Source organism: Heterodontus francisci, chromosome 34 (genome assembly GCF_036365525.1).
Source record: "Heterodontus francisci isolate sHetFra1 chromosome 34, sHetFra1.hap1, whole genome shotgun sequence".
Classification (NCBI taxonomy): Eukaryota; Metazoa; Chordata; class Chondrichthyes; order Heterodontiformes; family Heterodontidae; genus Heterodontus; species Heterodontus francisci.
The window spans coordinates 6,134,971-6,158,409 of NC_090404.1; the positions used below are offsets into that span (position 1 = coordinate 6,134,971).

The 23,439-nt window shown below is 42.5% G+C and overlaps 1 protein-coding gene and 1 gene segment (V, D, J or C); one reads left to right on the top strand and one right to left on the bottom strand.

The window, feature by feature from the left end:
* The window catches only part of LOC137348552 (Ig heavy chain C region, secreted form-like), a 703,592-nt gene that overhangs the window by 123,761 nt on the left and 556,392 nt on the right, over positions 1-23,439 (bottom strand).
* Positions 1-23,439, top strand: part of LOC137348969 (zinc finger protein 286A-like) — a 63,240-nt gene that overhangs the window by 8,425 nt on the left and 31,376 nt on the right. For 3 of the 5 annotated variants that reach the window (XM_068014210.1, XM_068014214.1, XM_068014211.1), the window contains exon 2: positions 798-884. The gene's annotated coding sequence lies outside the window, so the exon portion shown is untranslated. Of the gene's footprint in view, positions 1-797; positions 885-4,166; positions 6,782-23,439 lie in introns of those variants that run through there. The other 2 variants (XR_010969177.1, XR_010969178.1) reach the window with 2 other exon arrangements.

Sequence of the window (23,439 nt, forward strand, 5' to 3'; positions counted from 1 at the left end):
CCATAGGCTGTACATTCCACTCGGCCAAGCTAACCTGCCATACCTTAACTTTACAGACTATTATAAGTACAATAGCTTATCAAGTACTCACCAAACAGCTGCTTCCACTCCATCAAAGCAGGAACCAAATACAGGAGGGTTAAAAAGTATTTTTTTAAAAATGGAGCACCTCCTCCCCTGTCACCAAACTCGCCATTCACCAAACTCGAATCTCCACAATCAGCTTGGAATCTGCACACCATGAGTCGAATAGAACTTACGAATGATAATAAAGCTTTGCCAATACTAATAAACTTTACTACTATTTGTAAACCTTACAAATACTGATAAACCCAATAATACTTCATACAGTTTATGTATTAAGTTGTCCTATTTGAACAAATTCACTCCCTACTAGTCTCTCTCACTCACTCTATTACAAATTATAAAATCCACTTTAGTTTTTAGTTTATATACTAATAAATCAATCAAGTCTTCTTGTATATTCGATTTCAACTAAGTTACAAGCTTACCTGTATACTTATCCCAGCGGCTCTCTGTTTCTCTGCTCGCTCTGTTGATTGTGAAGTCAGTCTGATGTCACTTTTCGATTTTCCCCCCCAGCTCTGCTCCCACTGTGCTCCTCCCTCTCTCTGGTCTCCGACTCTGTTCCTTTTGGCACGCTTTTTAAAGCTCTGGTCCTGCTGTGTGTTCTCTGTCCCTCTCTCTCTCTGGTCTGTTCCATAGAAACTAGAATTATCTGTTCTAAATTTCTATCCTGTACTGACAGTGATGACTTTTGTAAACTCCTTTTACAGGGTATTAGAAGGGGAAAATTTGCAGACATTGATTTTATTCTCACTCTGCATACAGCGGGTTTCCCACCATCTCTCCTGAAGATGCTGGTAAGTGCTGGGGTTACTATTTACATCCCATTGAATTGTAACAGAAATGATCTGAAATTGCTGAACTCGGTGTTGAGTCCGGAAGACTGAATTTCCAAATTGAAAGATGAGCTGCTGTTCCTCAAGCTTCTGTTGAGCTTCATTAGAACAGTGTAGGAAGCTGAGGGCAGAGTGGGAGTGGAACAGATAATTCAGATGACAGGTGACCAGAAGATCAGGGTCATGCCTTTGAACTGAACGGAGGTGTTCCACCAAGCTGTCACCTAATCTGCATTTGGTCACCCCCATGTAGAGGAGACAGCATCATGAGCAGTGAATAGAGTATACTAAATTGAAATAAGTACAAGTAAATCACTGTTTCACCTGGAAGGACTGATTGTGGCCTTGGACAATGGAGGAGATAAAAGGGCAGGTATTGCATTCTACTATGCTTATACAGAAGAGAAATGGGTGTTGGATGTGATAGAGGCTTGGACCAGGGTGTTGCAGAAGAAATGGTTCCACCAGAATGCTGAAAGGGGAGGGGAAGATGTTTTGGTGGTGGCATCATGCTGGAGCTGGGGGAAATGATGGAGGATGATGTGTTGACAGAATTCTTCATTAAGATGGAGAGTGAGAGAGTTGATTCCAAGACTAGGGTCTTGAATCTAAATAAAGGAAACTATAACGGTGTGAAGCGCAAGTTCGCTATGATAGATTGGGGAATGTTACTCAAAGGGTTGACAGTGGCTAGCATTTAAAGAGCGCATGGATGAATTACAATAATTGTCCATTCCTGTCTGGCGCAAAAATAAAACAGGAAGGGTGGCTCAACCGTGGCTTACAAAAGAAATTAGGGATAGTATTAGATCCAAAGAAGAGAAATATAAAATGGCTAGAACAGGCAGCAAACCTGGGGATTGGGAGCAGTTTAGAATTCAGCAAAGGAGGACAAAGGGATTGATTAAGAGGGGAAAAATAGAGTATGAGAGTAACTTGCAGAGAACATAAAAACTGACTGTAAAAGCTTCTGCAGATCTGTAAAGAAAAAAAGATTAGTGAAGACAAATGTGGGTCCCTTACAGTCAGAAACAGGAGAATTTATAATGAGGAACAAAGAAATGGCAGACCAATACATACTTTGGTTCTGTCTTCACAAAGGAGGACACAAATTACCTCCCAGAAATGTTGGGGAACATAGGGTCTAGTGAGATGGAGGAACTGTACGAAATCAGTATTAGTAGGGAAATGATGTTGGGGAAATTGATGGGATTGAAGGCCGATAAATCCCCAGGGCCTGATAATCTGCATCCCAGAGTACTTAAGGAAGTGGCCCTAGAAATAGTAGATACATTGCTGGTCATTTTTCAAAATTGTATCGACTCTGGAATAGTTGCAACGGATTGGAGGGTAGCTAATGTAACCCCACTATTTAAAAAAGGAGGTACAGAGAAAACAGGGAATTATAGACCGGTTAGCCTGACATCAGCAGTGGGGAAAATGCTAGACTCCATTATAGAAGAGGTAATAGCAGAGCACTTGGAAAACAATGACAGGATCGGACAAAGTCAACATGGATTTACGAAAGGGAAATCATGCTTGACAAATCTACTAGAATTTTTTGAGGATGTAACTTGTAAAATAGATAAGGGCAAACCTTTGGATGTGGTGTACTTAGACTTTCAGAAGGCTTTCGATAAGGTCCCACCTAAGAGAATAGCATGCAAAATTAAAGCACATGGGATTGGGGGTGAGGTACTGACATGGATAGAAAACTGGTTGGCAGACAGGAAACAAACAGTAGGAATAAACGGGTCTTTTTCCGAGTGGCAGGCAGGGACTAGTGGAGTACCGCAGGGATCAGAGCTAGGACCCCAGCTATTCACAGTAATGATATAGATGAGGGAATTAAATGAAATATATCCAGGTTTGCAGATAACACAAAGCTGGGTGGGAGGGTGAGCTGTGAGGAGGATGCAGAGAAGCTCCAGTGTGATTTGACAGATTGAGTGAGTGGGCAAATAAATGGCAGATGCAATATAATGTGCATAAATGTGAGGTTATCTACTTTGGTGGCAAAACCAAAGGCAGATTATTAACTGAATGGTGATAGATTGGGAAAATGGGAGGTGCAGCGAGACCTGGGTGTCCTTATGCACCAGTCGCTGAAAGTAAGCATGCAGGTGCAGCAGGCAGTTAAGAAGGCAAATGATATGTTGGCCTTCATAGTGAGAGGATTCGAGTACAGGAGCAAGGATGTCTTGTTGCAATTATACAAGGCTTTGGTGAGACCACATCTGGAGTATTGTGTACAGTTTTGGTCTCCTTATCTGAGGAAGGATGTTCTTGCCATGGAGGTTCACTGGACTGATTCCTGGGATGGCAGCACTGACATATGAATAGAGATTGGGTCGATTAGGCTTATATTCGCCAGAGTTTAGAAGAATGAGAGGGGATCTCGTAGAAACCTACAAAATTCTAACAGGACTGGACAGACTAGATGCAGGAAGGATTTCCCGATGGCGGGGGAGTCCAGGACCAGGGGTCACAGTCTAAGAATAAGGGGTAAGCCATTTAGGACTGAGATGAGGAGAGATTTCTTCACCCAGAGAGTGGTGAACCTGTGGAATTCTCTACCACGGAAAGCAGTTGAGGCCAAATCATTAAATATATTCAAGAAAGAGTTAGATATAGTTCTTAGGGCTAAAGGGATCAAAGGATATGGGGAGAAAGAGGGAACAGGGTACTTAGTTTGGATGATCAGCTATGAACGTATTGAATGGCGGTGCAGGCTCGAAGGGCCGAATGGCCTACTCCTACTCCTATTTTTCTATGTTTCTATGAATATGGAAGCTGGAGGTACAGAAGATGAGAATGTGGGGAAACCGATCATGCTTCTGGGAGATGGGGAAGGGGTGAAAACAAAGTGCAGGAAATGGAGTGGAACAGGAAGGAGGAGGCTGGAGGGAGCGGGTTAATGAACCCTGGGGCAATGCAGGCTTCACACACACTGAGCGCAGCCCCAGGTGCCCATGATAAAACAGGGAATGTGATTCAATTTACAAATACCTGGTGTGGGCCTGAAACCCTGACTAAGAATCTACTGGTCCTGCATTTGCACCGAGCAAGATGGCAGCTGTGGGGTTTCTCCCAGTGACAGGCCCGGGTTAACGGCCACCATCTTTTTGGAGGCAATGTGCAGTAGGGCGCATGTGCGGCCATCCGGGGCCAGGAAGCAGGAGAAAATGTTGCTAATTTCTATCCTGGACTGACAGTGATGGCTTCTATAAACTCCTTTTACAGGAGATTCGAAGGGGAGGATTTAAAGACTGGAAACACAAACCAAGCAGCAGATTAATATCTGACAGATTCACATGATTAATCAGGACCTGAATATCATCCTTTGAATGTGGAAGGAGAAATGTTTGTCTGTTCTTTCTGTGGGAAAAGATTTCAAACATCAGTGTGATTGGAAAATCACTGAGACACACACACCCGAGTGAGAGTGTTCCAGTGCACTGACTTTGGAAACAGCTTTAACCAGTTACACATCCTGAAAAAACATCACGTCATTCACAGCGGGGAGAAACTGTACACGTGTTCTGTGTGTGGACAAGGCTTCAAGTGAGCGTCCAAGCTGGAGAGACACAAGGATACCCGCACCACAGAGTAACCATGGAAATGTAGGGACTGTGAGAAGGGATTCAGTTCCCCATTGCAGCTGGAAACTCATCAGCTCAGTCACACTGGGGAGGGGTCATTCACCTCCTCCATTTGTGGGCGGGGATTCACTCAGTCTTCTGATCTTCTGAGACAGAAACCTGTTCACTCCGATCAGAGACCCTTTCAATGTTCTGACTGTGAGAAGATATGTAAAAGCAAAAAGGAACTACTGATACACCAGCGAGTTCACACTGGCAAGAGGCCATTCCTATGCTCCGTGTGTGGGAAGGGATTGACCCGTTTATCCACCCTGCTGACACACCAGCGAGTTCACACTGGGGAGAGGCCGTTCACCTGCTCTGACTGTGGGAAGGGATTCACTCGGTCATCGAGCCTGCTGACACACCAACACACTCACACTGGAGAGAGGACGTTTACCTGCTGACTGTGGGAAGGGATTCATTAATTCATCAAACCTGCTGACACACCAGCAAGTTCACACTGGGGAGAGGCCGTTCACCTGCTCTGATGATGGGAAAGGATTCATTCTGTTATCCACCCTGCTGAAACACCAGTAAGTTCACACTGATGAAAGACCTTTTCAATGTTCTGATTGTGAGAAGAGCTTTAAAAGCAGAAATGAACTGCTGAGGCACCAACGCACTCACTGGGGAGAGCCCATTCACCTGTTCTTTGTGTGGGAAGGGATTCACTCATCCAGCCACCCTGCTGAGACACCAGCGGAGGAGAGGCTGTTCACCTGCTCTGTGTGTAGGAAGGGATTCACTCAGTTATCCCACCTACTGAAAGACCAGCAAGTTCACACTGATCAGAGACCTTTTAATTGTTCTGACTGTGACAAGAGCTTTAAAAGAGAAATGATCTGCTGAAGCACCAGCGCACTCACCCTGGGGAGAGGCCGTTCACCTGCTCCGAGTGTGGGAAGGGAGTCAATAATGAAACCTGCTGAGACACCAGTGAGTTCATAATTGTGCAGTGGGACCAGAAGGGTAACATTAGTAGAATTAGTATTCGAATGTATAAATAAGTTTAGAAGAATCACTATAGTTGTGAGCAGCCCGTTGGATGATGGGATACTTTCTTGACGACTATGCTTTAACTGGACAACTCTATTTAATTGCCTCCACAGTCTGTGTAAACATGCTGTCCTTGCTGCACTAATCAAAGAGATAAGGGGAAAGGCTGGAGACGATATAAGCAGTAAACCATGGGAGCTGGCAGCTTCAAGGTTTGGGAGGAGGTCGCAGGAGAATGTTAGTGGGACAATACAATCCAGGTTATTGATCAAACTGCAGTCCTGGAATGTGTCGGGGCGGTGTGAACAAATGAGTAATATTGTATTCTATAAATGTGTGCTACAGACTCTGTTTCACTGGGAAACTCTTTGGGTGAACCAGAGAACTTCTCCCCTGTACCGTGCTTGATTAAAAACTTTTATTTGCTTTAATCCTGTGGACTCGAGAGTGGTTATATTTTCTCCACAACAATTTGGCATAGTCAGCAGGATCCTCAAGGCTCAGTCACTGTTGCCCAGTCGTCAACCTCAGAGAGCGGGTGAGTACATTTACTTTACCACCCATTAGATAGGGAGGTCGAAGTTCAGGATGGGAAGCTGGCGGGCCGATTTGAGGATCTGAACAAAAGAACAGGTCCACGGGTGGAGTAACTAAAGACTGCGCAGTGCCAGGATCGCGGTTCCTTGGGTAAACAAGGAGGTAATATCGCTCTCGGGGTTAACCAGGCAAAGTAAGAACGATCGGAGAGGAAACAAGATGTCCTTTCCCCATGCAGGAACGATCGTAGGGTAGCGAAAGGTCCATACCCACCCAAATAGTGACAACAGTCAGACTATAAAAGATCAGCCATGGCAAATAAGGATCCGGAGTGGGGACCCAAAGGGTCAATCACCAAATGTTTGGCAGTCAAAAACAAATAGAACTTTAGATAAAATGATCAGGAAGGTTCGAATCCCTTCTGGACCCAGGATAAGCATAAAGAATGGTGGAAAGAACAGACAAAAGGGAATTATTATATTATTTAAATGCTATCTTACCATATCTCAGTCTGGAAAGTCTGAATTAGCTGGGCTAACTCAGGAAAAGAGGCAGGTTACAAGTGTTAGAATGGAAAGAGCCAAAGTGGGAAAGTGAGAGGTATCAGGTTGGGGTAAGAGGGACAATTTAAACAAGATTCATCAGTGAAATTTAAAAGTGAGTAAAAACAAGTTACTGTTTCTTAGTTCAAGTCTGTATAAATGTTGGAAACTTGCAAGACTTTATGACCTTGTCTGTGCAGCTTCTGTGCTGTAGAGCTGACAGTCATTAACCCTTTGATATCTGGCTTTAATGTTAAAAGTATGAGCCTGTTACTTGTTCTATTCTTGCACAAGTATGTTTCTGTGGGAACCTTGAGTCATGTTTTGGGTGTGAACTAGTTGAACCTCTGTGTGTTCCTTGGGCTTGGGACTGGGAATTTAATGCAGATTTTGAATTCATACTTTGAATTCATAACCCATTACAAGAATCAGTAGGTTTTTGTTCAGTAGGGAATTGTTTGAAATTAATGATGTGATTACTGTGTGTGTTTATTTCAATTTAAGATTCTGCACCCAGAAATGGGATATAATTACATTAAATTTAAATTAAAAAATGGTGGTGCAGTATTTTATTTTTATTTTGAAAGTTGGTTTTGAAACTGTGAAAAGGCAATGCACAATTTTGTAAGAGATAAGTTTCAGCCTTGAAGGCTTGGAAATGCCTGGCAGAAATCCAATTTGAAGTTTTTAAATGCGTGGCTTTAATTGAGCCAAAGTTTAAAATCTACTTTTTTTTGCAATTTAAATTAAAGACATATCTTACTGACTGTTAAAGGATCAAAAGAGGAGATATTGGAAAGATTTTAAAGCTAGTTTAAGAGACTGGTGTTAAGTCTTCGTTGTAAGAATGTTAAACAACCTTTTCTTTTAGTTTTTGGTTTATTACAGTCATTTGAAAAGGCACCAGAAGAAAGAACATGAAAATGCCAAAATTATCCTTTTCTTTCAAACAAGCATGTGTTATTCTGTTCTCTGTGTTGTTAATATGCATTGGTTTGAATTAAGTTTAAATTATTAAAGTTAACTGACCTGTTAAGTTGGGAAAACTGGAAATTCATTAGTGACCACAACAAACGTAGAAGTTATTATCTCATGGTATGAGGGAGTATTTAATTCCAGATATAAGACTCACTTGCATATAACATTGGCAGTTTTAAATGTTTAGTGCTGTGAATTAGAACTTGGAATCATCCTTGTTGTATTAAAAAAATCCTTGAGTTAGGAACCTTTTACAAAATGTTGAGAGTTTGGAGTTTAACCTAAAATGCTGTCTTCCCTGATGGAGATGTTTTAACATTTTAGGGAAAAATCTAAATCTTAAAAAAAAAGCAAGCAGTTTCTATGGTTGGTGGTTTCTATGAATATAGAGAATTTTTTTTTGGGAAGAACTCAATGGAACATGAACAAAACCTCTCACTCCAGCAACACTGTTATTTGAATTTGGGATAATTTTGAGATGCAAAAAGTCCAGTGTAATTTAGTAAGTTACTTTTAAGAAACTAAAATGTCATCCAAGATAAAGAACAAACAAATAAATGAAGGATAAAACAAAAAAGGGAATTGTAGCTCTATGTCATGGGCACATAAGGCCAAGAGAGTGGGTGTGTAGCAGTCATGAGGAAAGATAAATGATCTAAGAAGGTGAACAGTAAATAATTTGGGGTTATTTTACCACTTTAGGGAACTGTCCTGAACAGACTTAGGCAGCAGTCAGGAAGAAAACTCGTGTGTGCATAAGTTTCTGTTTGTGTATTGTATTAGTGTCCTGTGATATCCTTGTCTGTCTCTGTCACTGAACTGATGGCTTATTAATCCTCTGGCCTGGTCCTGCATGATGTTCTAAAGTTTTGATAGCTGTATAAAATGGTTGAGAAGCTGTAAAAGCACATGCTTTGTTTTGGCGAGGGAAAGAGAGAAGGGTTCCTTTTTAGGGGGACGATAAGTAATGATACTCAGCACTGTCAATTCGATTGTTCCAGTGGGTGAAAACCTCGAAGACCACCCTTTCCTTCCCCCATGCTTGTGAGAGGCTGCTGTTTGAAGTTTGGCAGATTTAAATGAAGGACCACTGATGAACTTTATTTCCTTTGGTTTCTTTCTTTCATCTTAAGTTGTTAAGTTGAACGAGTGTTGCCGAAATTGTGTGGATAACGTATGTGTGTAAATTTCATGTGCTTTCTTCCCTAAAGGGTGGTTGCACAAAAAGGGTGTCAGCACATTTTAAAAAAAGAATTTCACAATGAGGAATATCAGTTGGATCAAAAGGAAGGTGTAAACAAACTAAATGTTTAAGTTATAAGATGCAAGTTGCCAAGAATAGTAAACATATGGGAATTTTAATCCAGATATGAATTTACGCATGTGAGAACAGGGCAATTTTAATGTTGGATACTGCTAATTGGAACTTGAAAAAAGTGTTTTAAGTTCAAATTGTTAAAAGGAAGCGATTTGACAATGGGATCTAAAAAGCTTGGAATTTTGAAACATTGTCAGAGGAAAATGTTCTGAAATACAAATTTCTCATTTGTTTGAAAACTATGTGTTTAGACTATTCCATAGCTTGTGGTTTGTTCTGTCTTCGAAGGAATAGGGGTGGTGACATCATCACCCGTCCATCTGAGAACATTCACTCCTCCCCCTTTCAGACTAGCCGGAGGTTAACCCTTTCCACTAGCATTTTAAGCTCACCATACAACTTTCAAAATACTATACTACATTGGAGTGGAGAATACAATCAAGTTCTTGATGATTGTACCTCAACAACATGCAAATGATACTTATTCAGGGGGTTATAAATTCGTATCCCTGGGGGTGATGAGGGATGAGTTGGTGTATTAAGTAGGACCCCAGAGGTATATAGCTCCAGGGTTAAATGGTACGCTTTTGATGACAACATGAGAATGTTGTACTCGGTTGCAACATTACATCATCTGCTCTTGTAATACTCTGAGACCCATCAGTAATGACTCTGCCATAGTGGTATCGGTCAGCTCTCTTGAAAAAGCCTTTAAGGCAGTCCAAACCTCCCCTATGCAGGGGTGCTTTTTGATGGACAGGACAAGGTTCTTATATGGAGGATTGGAGTGTGATAATAACCACACCTTCTGCCTACAGATCACTGACTTTTTTACGGTGAGAGATTTCCACCTTGCAGGCAGGGCCCTCACCTGTGTGTATTCAGGCCATGGTGGGATGGTTTGCTAAACATTGACAATGTCCCGGAAAGACTAGCCCGGGAAGTGGTGCAAAGGCCTCTAGCCACCACTAGGAGGTTTATGAAGCAATCGTGAGGGGAAAGGTGCAGGTGAACCTAGCCAAAGGAGTGGCTAGAGTATTGGGGGACTTGGCCAGCAATCGAGCTGAGACGGCAGGAATGCGGTATAACTGGTGGTTGTGTATAACTGTAGTTGTGAGGAGTCCATTGGATGATGGGATACTTGACTGCTGTTCCGGGAAGTTGTACAACTTGGAACCTAATTGCCTCTACATTTGTGTAAACATACTTTCCTTGCTTCACTAATCAGAGATAAGGGTGAGGCTGGAGACGAGACAGGATGCCATAAACTATGGGAGCTGGCAGCTTCAAGGTTGGGAAGGGATAGCAATAGAATGTTAATGGGGCAATACAATCCAGGTTATTGATCAAGCTGCAGACCTGGAATGTGTCGGGTAGTGTGAACAAATGAGTAATGGTTACTGTATTCTATAAATATGTGCTATAGATTCTGTTTCATTGAGAAGCTCTTTGGGTGAACGAGAGGACTTCTCCCTTGCATAACAAAACAGGGGGAGAGAGGGATTAAGCTTGGATAGATGTAGCAAATCAAGGGGTAGAGTCAAGGCAGGAGATCAGAATAGTAATATGGGAAACGAATGTCAGAGAATGGCAAAGAGGGACAGAAAGAAAGAAAACTAAGAACACACCAACATTCAAGACTAGATGTTACAAAGATAACAAAAAGACAAAACTAAAGGCTCTGTATCTGAATGCACGTTGCATTCATAACAAAGTAGACGAATTGATAACGCACATTGAAGTAAATAAATATCATCTGATAGCCATTACGGAGACATGGCTGCAGGATGACATGGATTGCGTCCTCTATATTGAGGGGTATTTAACATACAAGAAGAATAGGAACCTAGGTAAAGGTGGAGGGGTAGCACTGTTAATCAAGGATGGCATTTTTGCAATAGTTAGAGATGACCTTGGTTCAGGAGATCAGGATGTAGAATCGATTTGGGTGGAGATGAGAAATAGTAGGGGAAAGAAGTCACTGGTGGGAGTGGTCTGCAGGCCCCCGAACAGTAACCATAATGTAGGTTTAAGTATCCATGAAGAAATATTGGGTGCTTGTGATAAATCATGGGTGATTTTAATCTACATATAAACTGGAAAAATCACATTGGCAATAGTAGCCTGGATGAGGAGTTCATAGAATGCTTTCGAGATAGTTTCTTAGAGCAGCACGTTCTGGAACCAACCAGACAGCAGGTTACATTAGACTTGGTATTGTGTAACCTGACAGGATTAATTAATGACCTCAGAGTAAAGGCACCTCTAGGTAGCAACGATCACCCAATATGATTGAATTTTACATCCAGTTTGAAATAGAGAGGAGTGGGTTGAAGACTAGTATTTTAAACATAAATAAGGGCAACTATGTGGGCATGAAAGCTGAGCTCATTGAAGTGAACTGGGTTACTAGGCTAGGAGATATATCAATAGAGAAGCAGTGGAAGACATTTAAGGGGATATTTCAGAATACTCAGAATAAGTATATTCCCACTATAAAGAAATATTGAGGGGTATATAACATTCAAGAAGAATAAGAAGCTGGGTAAAGGTGGAGGGGTAGCACTGTTAATCAAGGATGGCATTGCTGTAACAGTTAGACATGACCTTGGTTCAGGAGATCAGGATGTAGAATCGATTTGGGTGGAGGTGACCTAAGATAAAGAATGTTAATAGAATGTTATCATTTATTGTGAGGGGAATTGGATACAAAAGTAGGGAGGTTATGCTTCAGCTATACAGGGCATTGGTGAGATCACATCTGGAGTACTGTGTACAGTACTGGTCTCCTTATTTAAGGAAGGATGTGAATGTGTTGGAGGCAGTACAGAGAAGATTTACTAGACTAATACCTGGAATGGGCAGGCTGTCTTACAAGGAAAGATTGGACAGGCTAGGCTTGTATCCGCTGGAATTTAGATGAGTAAGGAGGGACTTGATTGAAATATATAAGATCCTGAGGGGTCTTGACAGGGTGGATTTGGAAAGGATATTTCCCCTTGTGGGAGAATCTAGAACTAGGGGTTACTGTTTAAAAATAAGTGGTCACCCATTTAAGACAGCGATGAGGAGCAATCTTTTCTCTGAGGTTCGTGAGTCTTTGGAACTCTCTTCTTCAAAAGGCAGTGGAAGCAGAGTCTTTGAATATTTCTAAGGCAGAGGTAGATAGATTCTTGATAAGCAAGGGGGTGGAAGGTTATTTGGTGTAGGTTGAAATGTGGAGTGATCAGTTCAGCCATGAACCTATTGAATGGCAGAGCAGGCTTGAGGGGCCGAGTAGCCTACTCCTGCTCCTGATTCGTATGTTTGTTCGTACATTAAGCTGTAATTTCTCAGTTTACAACAGCCATCACTGTCAGTCTAGGATAGAAATTCATAAGTGACATACACTTCTCTTGGTTTGAGTCAGCTGTGTGTAAATTCCTCCCCTTCTAAGCCCCTGTAAAAGGAGTTTATAAAAGCCATCACTGTCAGTCCAGGGTAGAAATTCACAACATTCTCTCCTCCTGCTTCCTTGCCCAGGATGGCAGCGCATGCGCCCTGTTGCACATTGTCTCCTATAAAGATGGTGGCCATTTACCCAAGCCCTGCTGCTGCTGTCCCACTCAGTGCAAACACAGGTTATTATTTGGGGTTAAGAACATAAGAAATAGGAGCTGTATGGCCCCTCGAGCCTGCTTCACCATTCAATATGATCATGGCTAATCTTGGACTTCAACTCCACCTTCTGCCCGCTCCCCATATCCCTTGATTCCCTGAGAGACTAAAAATCTGTTTATCGCAATCGTAAATATATTCAATGATGGGGCATCCACAACCCTCTGTGATAGAGAATTCTAGAGGTTCACAACCCTATGAATGAAGAAATTTTTCCTTATCTCAGTCCCAAATGATTGACTCTTATCCTGAAACTGTGCCCCTTTGCTCTAGGTTCCGCAGCAAGGGAAAACAACGTCTCAGTATCTAACCTGTCAAGCCCCTTCATACCCGTGAATGTTTTAATGGGATCACCTCTTATTCTTCTAAACTCCAGGATATATAGACCCAATTTACTTAGCCTCTTATCACAGGACAATCCTCTCATCCCAGGGACCAATCTTGTGAACCTTTGTTGTACCTTCTCCAATGCAAGTATATCCTTCCCTAAATATGGAGACCAAAACTGCACAGTATTCCAGATGTGGTCTCACCAAAGCCCTGTACAATTGTAGCAAGACTTCTTTATTCCTGTACTCTAATCCCCTTGCAATAAAGGCCAACATGCCATTTGCTTTCCTAATTGCTTGCTGTTGCTGCATGCTAACTTTTTGCATTCCTTGTACAAGCACACCCAAGTCTCTGAACATCAACCTTTACAAGTTTCACACCTTTTAAAAATAATCTGCTTTTCTATTCTTATCATGAAAGTGAACAACCTCACACTTCTCCACATTATACTTCATCTACCACCTTGTTGCCCATTTACTTAACCTGTTCATATCTTTTTACAGCCTCTGTGTCCTCCTCACAGCTTGGATTTCCACTTAGCTTTGTATCATCAGCAAACTTAGATACACTACTCTCTGTCTCTTCGTCAAAGTTATGAATATAGAGTGTAAATAGTTGAGGGCCCAGCACTGATCCTTGATCCAATTCACTATTCACTGCCTGCCAACTTGAAAATGCCCCATTTATGCCTTACTCTTTGTTTCCTGTCTGTTAATCAATCTTCTATCCATACTAAAATATAAATCCCAACATTATGAGCCCTTATCTTGTCTATTAACCTTTTGTGTGGCACTTTATTGAATGCCTTTTGGAAATCCAGCTATACTACATCTACTGTTCTCCTTTATCTACTCAACTAGTTACATCCTCAAAGAAATCTAATAAATATGTCAAACACAGTTTCCTTTTCGTAAAACTACGTTGACTTGTTCTAATCGTACTGTGCTTTTCTAAGGCTTCCTTAATAATTGATTCCAGCACTTTCCCGATGACTGATGTCAAGTTAACTGGTCTGTAGTTCCCTGTTATCTCTCCCCCTCCTTTCTTAAAAAGCGGCGTTACATTTCCTAACTTCCAATCTGGTGGGACTGTTCCAGAATCTAGGGAATTTTGGAAAATCATAGCCAGTGCATCCACCATCTCTGCAGCTATCTCATTTACAACCCTAGGATGTAGGCCATCAGGTCCTGGGGATTTGTCAGATTTTAGTTCCTTGAGTTTCTCCACACCTTTTTCTCTGCTGATATTAATTACCTTAATTTCCTCACTGTTATTAGCCCTTCAGTTACCCTCTATTTCTAGTATGTAACTTGTGGCTTCAACTGTGAAGGCAGTCATAAAATATTTGTTCAATGCCTCTGCTATTTCCTCATTCCCCAGGATGATCTCGCCTGTCTCTGCCTCTCAGGGATCAACATTTACTTTAGCTACTAGTTTTCTTTTTATATACTTGGAAAAGCTGTTACAATCTGTTTTTATATTCCTGGCTAGTTTACTCTCATTTTCTATTTTTAGCCCTTTTTATCATCTTTTGGGTGGTGCTTTGCTGGTTTCTAAAACACTCCAATCCTAAGACTTACGACTATTCTTTTATCCTAACATTCTCAATAAATCACGGATGGATCTTTCTCTCTATTTTTTGTTTTTCGATGGAATGTAATTTTGAACATTTTGAATTGTTCCTTTTAAAAAATGTCCCCGTTCATTTACCGCCATTCCTTTTAGTCTATTTAGCCAATCAACCTTAGCCAGCTCTCCCTCATAGCTGCATAATTGGCTTTGTTTAAGTTTAAGATTCTTGTTTGTGATTGGAGTATGTTGTTTTCAGACTTAATGTGGAATTCAATTGTACTATGATCACTATTTGCCAGTGGATCTTTCACTATGACATTACTAATTAACCCTGTCTCATTGCACAATATTAGATCTAAAATAGCTTTATCCCTAATTGCTTGCACAACAAATTGTTCCAGGAAACTGTCACAAAAGCATTCTACGAACTTATCTTCCAGACCACCTTTGCCAATTTGATTGGTCCAGTCTACATGAAGGTTAAAATTCCCACAATTATTACATTGCCTTTGTTACAGGCTCCAATAATTTCTTGTTTAATGCTCTGTCCAACAGTATAACTACTGTTAGGGGGCCTATAAACTACTCCCACCAGAGTTTACTGACCCTTTCATTTCCTAATCTCCACCCAAACTGATTCTACTTCCTGATTTTCTGAGCCAAGATCCTTTCTCACTCATGTCCTTTTGTCATCCTTTAGTATCAGGGCAACTGTTCCTCCTTTTCCATTCTTCCTGTCTTTTTGAAATATTTTGTACCCTGGAATATTTATTTCCCACCCTTGGTCACCGTGTAACCATATCTCCATAATGGCGATTAGATCTAAACCATTTATCTCTGTCTGTGCCACTAGTTCTTATTGCGGATGCTCTGCGCATTCAGATAAAGTGACTTCAGCTTTATTTTTTACCACTATTCCCTGCATGGACCTTACTCTCTGATGCACTATTACCGCTAAACTCTCTGTCCCTTCCTGTCCCACTCAGCTCGTCTTTACCCACATCGATATACTTTTCTATTGCCTCAACTTTCATCTTTGGATTTCCAAATCTCCCTTTATCCAAACCCTCCTCCTCATCTGTTATTTTGAAGCTATATTTACTCAAGTCTGACCATATTTGCTGTGCATTATGCTTATAAGCTCTGTCCCTTCCTGCTACACCCTGATTACCATTACCCCTATCGCTATCCTCCACTATTGCCTTGTCCTTTCTCTTTAACTTTCCAATCTCCCCTCACATGAACCCTCCCCCCTGCTATTTAGCCCTAGTTATATGATTTGCCAGGACACTGGTCCCAGCGCAGTTCAGATGAAGACCATCCCAATGGTGTAGCTGCCCCTTTCCCCAGAACTGGTGCCAGTGCCCCATGAATCAAAACCCATTTCTCCCAAACCAATCTTTCAGCCACACATCCAACACTTGATCTTATTTCCCTACACAAGTTGCTCTTGGCTCAGGTAATAATCTAGAAATTTTAAGCTGATTTATTCGTTCCTGGGATGTGGGCCTTGCTGGATAGGCCAGCATTTATTGCCCATCCCTAACTGCCCCTTGAGAAGGCGGTGGTGAGCTGCCTTCTTGAAATGCTGCAGTCCTGAGGTACAACCACAGTGCTATTAGGAAGGGAGTTCCAGGATTTCGACCCAGTGACAGTGAAGGAACAGTGATATAGTTCCAATTCAGGATGGATGGTGTGTGGCTTGGAGGGGAACTTGCAGGTGTGGTGTTCCCATGCATCTGCTGCCCTTATCGTTCTAGGTGGTAGAGGTCGCGGGTTTGGAAGGCGCTTTCGAAGGAGCCTTGGTGTGTTGCTGCAGTGCATCTTGTAGATTGTACACACTGCTGCCAGTGTTTGCCGGTGCTGGAGGGAGTGAATGTTGAAGGTTTGGATGGGGTGCCAATCATTCAGGCTGCTTTGTCCTGGATGGTGTCGAGCTTCTTGGGTGTTGTTGGAGCTGCACCTCATCCAGGCAAGTGGAGAGTATTCCATCACACTCCCAATTTATGCCTTGTAGATGGTGAACAGGCTTTAGGAAGTCAGGAGGTGACTTACTCACCACAGAATTTCCAGCCTCTGACCTGCTCTTGCAGTCACGGTATTTATATGGCTGGTCCAGTTCAGTTTCTAGTCAATGGTAACCCCTAGGATGTTGATAGTGGGGATTCAGTGATCGTAATGCCATTGAATGTCAAGGGGAGATGGTTAGATTCTCTCTTGTTGGAGATGGTCATTGCCTGGCACTTGTGTGGTTCGAATGTTACTTGCCACTTATTAGCCCAAGCCTGGATATTGTCCAGGTTTTGCTGCATTTCTACAGAGACTGCTTCAGTATCTGAGGAATCGTGAATGGTGCTGAACATTGTGCAATCATCAGCGAACATTCCCACTTCTGACCTTACGATTGAAGATCATTGATGATGCAGCTGAAGATGGTTGGGCCTAGGACACTACCCTTGAAGAACTCCTGCAGTGATGTCCTGGAGCTGAGATGATTGACCTCCAACAACCACAACCATCTTCCTTTGCACTAGGTATGACTCCAACCCGCAGAGAGTTTTCCCCGATTCCCATTGACTCCAGTTTTGCCAGGACTCCTTGATGCCATACTCAGTCAAATACTGCCTTGATGTCAAGGGCAGTCACTCTTACCTCACCTCTTGAGCTCAGCCCTTTTGTCCATGTTTAAACCAAGGCCGTATTGAGGTCAGGAGCTGAGTGGCCCTGGCGGAACCCAAACTGAGCATCACTGAACAGGTTATTGCTAAGCACGTGCTGCTTGATAGCACTGTCGACGTCACCTTCCATCACTTGACTGATGATCGAGAGTAGACTGATGGGGCGGTAATTGGCTGTGTTGGATTTGTCCTGCTTTTTGTATATAGGACATACCTGGGCAATTTTCCACATTGCCGGGTAGATGCCAGTGTTGTAACTGTACTGGAACAGCTTGGCTAGGGGCGGGGCAAGTTCTGGAGCACAGGTCTTCAGTACTGTTGCCGGAATATTGTCAGGGCCCATAGCCTTTGCAGTATCCAGTGCCTTCAGTCGTCTCTTGATATCACCTGGAGTGAATCGAATTGACTGAAGTCTGGCATCTATGATGCGGGGAACTTCAGGAGGAGGCCGAGATGGATCATCCACTTGGCACTTCTAGCTGAAGGTTGTTGCAAATGCTTCAGCCTTATCTTTTGTATTGATGTGCTGGGCTCCCCCATCATTGAGGATGAGGATGTTTGTGGAGCCACCTCCTCCAGTCAGTTGTTTAATTGTCCACTACCATTCATGACTGGATGTGGCAGGACTGCAGAGCTTAGATCTGGTCCGTTGGTTGTGGGATCCCTCAGCTCTGTCTAACGCATGCTATTTATGCTGTTTGGCATGCATGTTGTCCTGGGTTGTAGCTTCACCAGGTTGACACCTCATTTTGGGGTATGCCTGGTGCTGGTCCTAGCATGCCCTCCTGCACTCTTCATTGCATTTGTCGAATCAAAAAGAATACAGAGGCAGGGTAGGTGATGTGTTGCAGCTGTAGCATGTGGGAGCTGGTGGACACCAGTGATCCACTGCACCCACATCTGCAGTTAGTGTCTGCAGCTCAAGAACGTTCAGCTCTGAGTTGATGAGCTACAGTCTGAGATTCAGGCACTGCGATGCATCAGGGAGGGGGAAAGTCACCTGGAGGCTTTGTTCCAGGAAGCAGTCATATCCCTTCAATTACGTACTTGGTAAGGGGCAATTTACATTCACTCCACAAGTGCCAGGCAATGACAATATCCAACAAGAGAGAATCTAACCATCTCCTCTTAACATTCAAAGGCATTACGATTGCTGAATCCCCCACTATCAACATCCTAGGGGTTACCATTGACCAGAAACTGAACAGCAGTAGCCATATAAATACCATGGCGATAACAGCAAGTCAGAGGCTAGAAATCCTGCGGTGAGTAACTCACCTCCTGACTCCCCAAAGCCTATCCACCATGTCTACAAGGCACAAGTCCGGAGTGTGATGGAATACTCTCCACTTGTCTGGATGGGTGAAGCTCCAATAACATTTAAGAAGCTCAACACCATCCAGGATAAAGCAGCCCGCATGATTGGCACCCCATCCACAAACATTCACTCCCTCCACCACCGACGCACAGTGGCAGCAGTGTGTACCATCTACAAGATGCACTTCAGCAACGCACCCAGGCTCCTGAGATAACACCTTCTAAACCCACGACCTCTACCACCTCGAAGGACAAGGACTGCAAATGCATGGGAACACCACCACCTGCAAGTTCCCCTCCAAGCCACGCACCATTTTGACTTGGAACTATATCGCCGTTCCTTCAATATCACTGGGTCAAAATCCTAGAATTCCCTTCCTCACAGCACTGTGGGTGTACCTACCCACATGGACTGCAGCGGTTCAAGAAGGCAGCTCACTACCATCTTCTCAAGGGCAATTAGGGATGGGCAATCAATGTTTTCCTAGCCAGTGATGCCCACATCCCATCAATGAATGAATAAAACTAATTAGGTTTCAAAGTTTGGAAATATCACTGATAAACTACTTAATATAACCACAAATTAATTAGTTCACCTACAAATTTAATACAATACTTACATCTCCCCAGTACCAGTTTAAACTAGTTGCTGCAGTTTGGAAAGGATAAAAAACTTAAAACTTACCAACCAATCACCTACCTGCTCCCTAATTAATGCCTTTGGGCTTCAGCTGTCAGGTCTCACTGTCTCCGGCTCCCACTCTTGGATCACTGCTTGTTCTGTAAAAGACCAGAACAGCACCTCCTCCCACACTGCACCAAATTCCCACACTTAGCAAATTCCCAAGTTCAGCTCTCGCAGTCGAGAGAATCTTTGTGCTGCTCACTTTGTGCATCAGCAAAACCTCCTGTATTTATACTAACTAGAATTCCACAGACCTGAGTCAGGCCCTGCTGACTAGGGAACCAGTTCTATCTAGCTGCCTAAGTAACTAACTGTGCAGCTAACACTAGCAGGCAGTTTGTTTACCATTGACTAAGACTGAAAGGAACTACAACTTAATGTTAAAATTAAGTTAAATGCTAAATGCAAATTTGTCTAGATTTTAGAAAGAAATGAACCCTTGAAATTTCCACACTTGGCAAATTCCTGAATTAAGCACTCTGTCACACAACACTCAGTCGTGGTTCTTTTACATTAATCCAGAGGCCATGAGTTTGAATCCCACTATGGCAGTTTGAGAATTGGATGTCAAAATATGGAAATAAAAAAGATGGTTGTCAGTACAAGTGACCGTGAAGCTGCTGGATTACCCTAGAACGTTCATTTAAATAGCACCTTTCCTGACCTCAGGGTGTTCTAAAGCGCTTTTCAGCTGATTAAGCAACTTTAAAATGTGTACTCACTCTTGTAATGTAGGTAAACATGGACAATCCAAGCTGCACAAACAAGATCCCACAAACAACAAAGAGATAAAGGACAGGATCGTCCACTTTTTTGCAATTAGTGCAGAATTGGTTTGTTAATGCACCTTGAGGAGTGGAAACCTGCTGTCCTTACCCATTTAAACCTGTATATGTTAACTGAAATTTTACACGAACATGGTTGTATTCTCTCGAGTTTCGAAGAATGAGAGATCATCTCATTGAAACCTACAAAATACTTAAAGGGATAGACAAGGTAGATGTTTGCAATGGTTGGAGAGTCTGGAACCAGCGGACACAATTTCAAAATAAGGGAGAAGCCACTTTACTAAGTGAGTTGTGAATCTTCGGAATTCTCTACCCCAGAGGGCTGTGGAAGCTCAGTCATTGAGTATGTTTAAGGGAAAGAGTGACAGATTTCTAAATACAAAGACAAAGATTTCTAAATACATCGAGGGATATGGGGATAGTGTGGGAAAAAGGCATTGAAATGGATGATCAGCCATGATCATATTGAATGGCGGGGCAGGCTCGATGGGCTGAATGGCCTGTTCCTATGTTTCCCTATGATTGACTATTAACTGTCTTACACTAACATAGGTGACTATTAACTGCCCCTGAAGTGGCCGAATGATCCACTCAGTCGTATGAAACCGGTTCAAGGAGGCGGCCGCCCACCACCAGCACCTTCTCAAGGGGTGACTAGGGACAGGGTAATAAATACCAGCTTTACCAGCGATGCCCACATCCCAAGAATGAATTAGTAAACATTTGCAGCCAGTCCTTTCCTCAAAGGAACTGGTGGAAAATCTGAAGCCCACCCACTAGAGACACCAAAATCCATCCAAGCTCAGTAATTATCAACCAAGTTTTCTCGCACCCATTGCCTCCCCCTCAAAGGCTCTGATATTAAAATCTCTGTTTGTGTTTTGGGTGGCCCCAGTCGTCATTTCCCTTTTTCATCAGCTAGTGACTCTTAACTGTGATAGTCGATATTTGGCTTTCATGTCAAGCTTCCAAGCACCCGTGAAGTGGAGCTTTAGGCACCCACTGGTTGTTTGGCCCCGGCTACCTCGCCACACTGAAGGTCCTTGGGTATGCAACCACCATCCATCCTGTGGACGTGTCTGATCATTCCCCATGGAAGTGACTGTGCCTTACTCACGCTACAGGAGCCCAGCGTGCAGGCGTGGTGCTGGACTATATCTGGATCATGCACAATGTCACTTTGATCTGAGCTGTGCAAGTGCTGGAGACGCTTTCACAGTGGCTGAGAGCAGGGAAAGGCACCGACATGTTGCAGCATGGACATTTGACAAAATTATTGACTCAGCAATTAAGCTGTGTATAAAATCTATAGCCAATCTAATGCCATCAAAACACAGTCCGATTGAAGACACATTTCTCTCTGTAAATAAAGCAGCTAAGCATACAAACATCAATAGAATACAGAAACAACATAATCTCTCACGGACAAAAAAGTCATTTGCTCAACTAAGCTAGTGACAAAATTAGATAAACACAATTACAAATAAAGCGGGTCCTTCAGTTCCTGCAATAAAGTGAGTCTCTTAAATTCACTTATGTCTATATCTCAGTCTATCACTGTTGATTCTGATTCTGCTGACGATAATTATTAACAAAACGCTTTTCTGCAAAAAGTTGAGCAGTTGTTACTGCATGTATTATTCAGTTACAAAATGTTTAGTTGCTATGTGTCAGATTGTACTCCAGACTAACCAATTTGTGTCCAAGCCAAATCTCTTACCTATTAGCAAAGGTGAACTTTTTAATTGTAATGCAATTATATGATACAGACAACTTTCAAATGACATTGGCCACTCAGGTTATCTGCCCTCAAACTGGATAGTAAATGATGCACATTACAGTTACTGATCTTTGACATACTTGTAAAACTTGTCCTTTAATCTAATTCGCAGCAAAAAAAAGTTAACGACTGTGGCTCACATGGTCATTGAAACATAATAATGTTTTCCTATGTCTTCCCTGACAATTTTTGAACCTGCAGATGCAGCATAGATTTTGTTAAGGAACCGTAGCCAGTTCATCATAGATTAAGGTTTATTAAAGTTCTCCATTACATTGTATTTACTAACTATTGTATATAGGTCAGCAGCATCGTTTTTGCCAATATCACTCAGCCCCATTACACCGTACTATTTTATTCATAAAGAACTTACAGTGCTGACCTCTGGAGAGTCCTTGGATTTTCTTGCCTGTTGTTTTCCCCTCAAGACCAGTTCAGGAACAACACAATTCCAAATAGATAGCAGCAGCATTGTGACATTCATATAGAAGTAAAAGTCCAGCAACTTTCAACATGTCACTGAGCTTTTGTCTCAGGTGAAAGTAATGTGTGCCTGAGCGCAAAAATTGAAACATTCCCTGAATGACTTTTTCCATTTTAAAATGAGTTCACAAAACCCAAGCCTTTAAACTTGTGTTTTAAAATAACCAAGCTTCGAGGTTATTTTAAAACACATGATTAAAGGCTTGAAGAAGGGGGAATCCAAACTTTTCACGTGGGCCCTCATTACAATTTTTGCCTTGCATTGAGAGTCAATGAGACAATTTCAGAAAGATAGAGAGATTGAAAATGTATCTAAATATTAATCAAAACAACAACAATGCATTTTGCAAAGAAGCTTTAAATGAGAATATTAATTTATTGACTTACTCGCTCTTCACGATGTTGGACACTGATTTAGTGAGATACCTGGCATTAATTTTTTGCTTGCACAAGTAGTCAGTGTTTGCCCACACACCTGTAGCGATGTGGAGTATTCCGGATAGATGTCCATCTGTCAGGAGTGATCTTGATTGCTCTCTCTTCCTCCTCCCTCAGTCTCTCCCTCGCTGTATTGCCCCCTCTGTGTTATAGAGTCATAGAGTTATCCAGCACAGAAACAGGCCCTTCGGGCCATCGTGTCTGTGCTGGCCATCAAGCACCTAACTATTCTAATCCTATTTTCCAGCACTTGGCCTGTAGCCTTGTATGCTATGTCGTTTCAAGTGCTCATCTAAATACTTCTAAAATGTTGTGAGGGTTCCTGCCTCTACCACCCCTTTTGGCAGTGCGTTCCAGATTCCAACCACCCTCTGGGTGAATTTTTTTCCCCTCAAATCCCCTCTGAACATCCTGCCCCTTACCTTAAATCTATGCCCCCTGGTTATTGATCCCTCTGCTATGGGAAAAAGTTTCTTCCTAGCTACCCTGTCAATGGTAATTTTGTATCTCTCAATCATGTCCCCCCCTCAGCCTTCTCTGCTCCAAGAAAACAACCCTAGCCTTTTCAGTCTCTCGTCATAGCTGAAATGCTGCAGCCCAGGCAACATCCTGCTGAATCTTCTCAGCACCCTCTCCAGTGCAATAACATCCTTCCTATAGTGTGGTGCCCAGAACTGTACACAGTACTCCAGCTGTGGCCTAACTAGCATTTTATACAGCTCCATCATAACCTCCCTGCTCTTATATTCTATGCCTTGGCTAATAAAGGCAAG